Here is a 4,188-nt window from a genome sequence, read left to right as displayed (position 1 = left end):
AGGGGTGGCCTGAGCAGTGCTGAGCACAGGGGCACAAGAACCTCCCTTGTCCTGCTGCCCACACTGCTCCTGAGCCAGCCCAGGATGCCATTGGCTCTGCTGCCCACCTGGGCACACTGCTGCCTCCTCTGCAGCTCCTCTCTACCAGCACCCTCAGGCCTCTCTCTGCCTGGCTGCTCTCTGCCACTCTGGCCCCAGCCTGTAGTGCTGCTTGGGGTTGTTGTGGGATCTGAGGACAGCAGAGCCAAGGGGCAGAATCCCCTCCCTTGCCCTGCTGCCCACACTGCTCTGGCTGCACTCACACTGCCAGCTTCTGTTGAGCTTTGCATCATCACTCCCAGCACATCCTGCTCGCAGTACAGAGGTAGAGTACAGAGTACAGAGTACAGAAAAGCACTGGGGGTAAATACTACTCCTGTGGCTTTCCCTATGGGTCATCACTAAAAGCCTCCCAAATGGCCATCAGCCTACCCCCCCCCTCAGCTCACTGTGGGCTGAGCCTCCTCAGGCACAGGTCCTGCTCTGTTGTGTGTCCAAGACTGGAGCCTGAGCCAGCCAGGAGAGGCTGCATTTTATGACTGTGCAGGAGAATGAGGCTGGAAAGGAAGGGTCAATATTCAAGGGGTGAGGTTGTGAGGAAGCCCTCATGAAGCTCGAGATCCCAGTAGAGCACAAGGGCCAGACCCTTGCTGCTGAAAGAGAAATGCCTGAGCAGAAGCATCCCCGGGCACTGCTGAAGCAGCCAAGGGGTCCCTGGCAAGCCCCAGCCGAGCATCCATGTGAAAGCAGAGGTGAAACACTGGCAAAGGACATCAACTCCGCGGTGCTGGGTGTCTGGGCAGGGTATGTGGAACACCCCCTCTCAGTGCAGCACCCCCTGAGCACGTTGGCATCTCTCTGGCAGGTGGTTAGCCAGAGCTCTGCTGGGAGAAGCACTGAAGGGATCTCTCTTCCCACAGCTCCTTGTAAAGTGCCTACTCTAATCTTTGTGACATCCTGCTGGAGGGTCCCTGTGTCTGCCATCACAGACCATTACACTGCTCCAGAGCCATCTGTGTGTTTCAAGTGGCTTCTGATCCTTGGGTGACAGTGGCCAAGGAGGATAGGAAGTTGTTTTTTTTCCTTTTTAACTTAAGGAACGTTTGTTTGGATGGAATGAGTCAAAAACTGCTTGGCTAAGGAGGTTGGGTGCTCACAGGCAGCTGTTCCAGCAGGCTGGGCATGGGCAAAAAACACCTTCCAGAGCAGCTTTGGATTATCCTGCCTCAAAGTCTGTTGGCTTGCCCTTGACGTTACCATCAATAAAGCTTCTCCCCAAGCAGTACTCCACTGCTTTCTGAGTTAACAGCAGCAGGCACAAACTGTCCTGGAAGAGGCAGGAAGGAGTGGAAATGCTGTGAGAAACAAACCAAACCAAACCAAACCAAACCAAACCCAGTGCTCTTCTTCAACAACCTGCAAGGGAAGTGCCACTTAAAAAAGGCCCAAAAGTCTTCCAGCTTCAGAAGAAGGGCAGCAAGGCTGGGGAGGGGCCTGGAGCACAGCCCTGTGAGGAGAGGCTGAGGGAGCTGGGGGGGTGCAGCCTGCAGCAGAGGAGGCTCAGGGCAGAGCTGATTGCTGCCTGCAGCTGCCTGCAGGGAGGCTGTAGCCAGGTGGGGTTGGGCTCTGCTGCCAGGCAGCCAGGGACAGAAGAAGGGGACACAGCCTGGAGCTGTGGCAGGGCAGGTCTAGGCTGGATGTTGTTAGGAAGTTGTTGTCAGAGAGAGTGATTGGCATTGGAATGGGCTGCCCAGGGAGGTGGTGGAGTGGCTGTGGCTGGAGGTGTTGCAGCCAAACCTGGCTGGGGCACTGAGTGCCATGGTCTGGTTGGTTGGGCAGGGCTGGGTGCTAGGCTGGGCTGGCTGAGCTTGGAGCTCTCTTCTAACCTTCTTGATTCTATGATTCTAAGAGGATGATGTTCTGCTCAGTTCCCTCTGTGGCAAGGGAGTTCACAGAGAGGAACAGCAGAACCTACGATGTCAATAAATGGCTGAAGGGATGGTGCCAGCGGCAGCGTTTTGGGTTCTTTGACCACGGGGGAACTTTTACTGCACCGGACCTGCTGGCTTGTGATGGGGTGCAGTTATCTAGGAAGGGCAGGAGAGTCCTGGCACTGGAGTTGGCAGGGCTCATTAGGCGGGCTTTAAACTAGGTCTGAAGGGGGTGGGTGAGGAAATTACTCTCTCTGAGAAGGAGAGAGATGGAAGGAAACTAAGGACAATTGAATCGAGAGCCCAGCTGAAGTGCATCTACACCAATGCACGCAGCTTGGGTAACAAACAGGAGGAATTGGAAGTCCTGGTCCACCAGGGGGACTACGATGTAGTTGCCATTTCAGAAACTTGGTGGGACGACAGACATGACTGGGCTGTTATACTGGAGGGATATAACCTTTTCAGGAGAGATAGGCAAGGGAGAAGAGGAGGAGGGGTGGCCCTGTATATTAGAGAGTCACTCCATGCCATTGAGCTAGAAGTGAGGGATGAAGGGGTAGAGACCCTGTGGATTAAAATCAGAGGTAGGACTAATAAATCTGACATCCTGGTTGGAGTCTGTTACAGACCACCCAACCAGGATGAGGGAACAGATGAGATATTCTACAAACAGTTGGAGGCTGTCTCAAGATCTTGTCCTTGTGGGTGACTTTAACCTGCCAGATATCTGCTGGGAACTTAATTCAGCAGAGAGGAGGCAGTCCAGGAGATTTCTGGAGTGCATGGAGGACAGCTTCATGACTCAACTGTTAAACGAGCCTACTAGGGGTCAAGCTCAGCTTGACCTGCTGCTCTCCAACAGAGAAGGGCTGGTAGGAGATGTGGCAGTGGGAGGCTGCCTGGGGTGTAGTGATCACGAGATAGTGGAGTTTTCAATATACAGGGAGGTAGGGAGGCACTTCAACAAAACCTACACCTTGGACTTTAGGAGGGCAAACTTCAATTTGCTCAAGGAACTTATTTCCAATGTCCCCTGGGCAGCAGTTCTTGAGAACAAAGGGGTCCAGGATGGTTGGACTTACTTTAAACAGGAGCTCTTGAAGGCACAGGAGCTGGCAGTTCCCACGTGCCGAAAGATGAGCCGCAGGGGGAGGCGACCAGCCTGGATGAGCAAACAGCTCCTGAAGGAAGTGGGGGAGAAAAAGAGGGTGTATCACCTCTGGAAGGAGGGTAAGGCTTCTCCTGATGTGTTTAAGGAGGTAGCCAGACTATGTAGGAGAAAAATTAGAGAGGCTAAGGCTCAGCTAGAACTTAGGCTGCCACTTCAGTGAAAGTTAACAAAAAACACTTTTATAAATTTATCAATGCTAAAAGAAAGGGCAAGAAGAGCCTCCACTGCTTACTGGACCAGGAGGGGAACACTATAACTGATGATGAAGCAAAGGCAGAGGTCCTGAATGCCTTCTTCGCCTCAGTTTTCAACAGTAAGGAGAGAGGAGGAGGAGGCAAATGGCCTCTTAAACTGGGGGATGGGGTCGGGGAGCAGTGTGTTCCCCTGGAAATTCATGAGGAATTAGTTCAGGACCTGCTGAGCCATCTGGACACCCACAAGTCCATGGGACCAGATGGGATCCATCCCAGGGTGCTGAGAGAGCTGGCAGCTGAGCTGGCCAAGCCACTCTCCATCATTTTCCAGCAGTCCTGGCTCACCAGAGAGGTCCCAGGAGACTGGAAAATGGCCAACGTGGTCCCCATCCACAAAAAGGGTTGGATGGAGGAACCTGGGAACTACAGACCCGTCAGCCTGACCTCAGTGCCAGGGAAACTGATGGAGCAGGTTCTCTTGGGGCCAATAACTGCGCACCTGAGGGATGGCAAAGATCTCAGGTCCAGCCAGCATGGGTTTAGGAAGGGCAGATCCTGCCTTTCTAACCTGATCTCCTTCTATGATCAGGTGACCCGCTTGGTGGATGTGGGGAGGCCTGTGGATGTGGTCTATCTGGACTTCAGCAAGGCCTTTGACACTGTCCCCCACAGCAAACTGCTGGCTAAGCTGTCAGCCCGCGGCTTGGATGGTAACACTCTGTGCTGGGTTAGGAACTGGCTGGAGGGTCGGACCCAGAGAGTGGTGGTGAATGGTGCCACATCCAGCTGGCAGCTGTCACTAGTGGTGTCCCTCAGGGATCAGTGCTGGGCCCCATCCTCTTTAACATCT

The sequence above is a fragment of the Pogoniulus pusillus genome, chromosome 27, assembly GCF_015220805.1.
Source record: "Pogoniulus pusillus isolate bPogPus1 chromosome 27, bPogPus1.pri, whole genome shotgun sequence".
Taxonomy (NCBI): Eukaryota; Metazoa; Chordata; class Aves; order Piciformes; family Lybiidae; genus Pogoniulus; species Pogoniulus pusillus.
Note: the sequence above shows the minus strand (reverse complement) of the source record.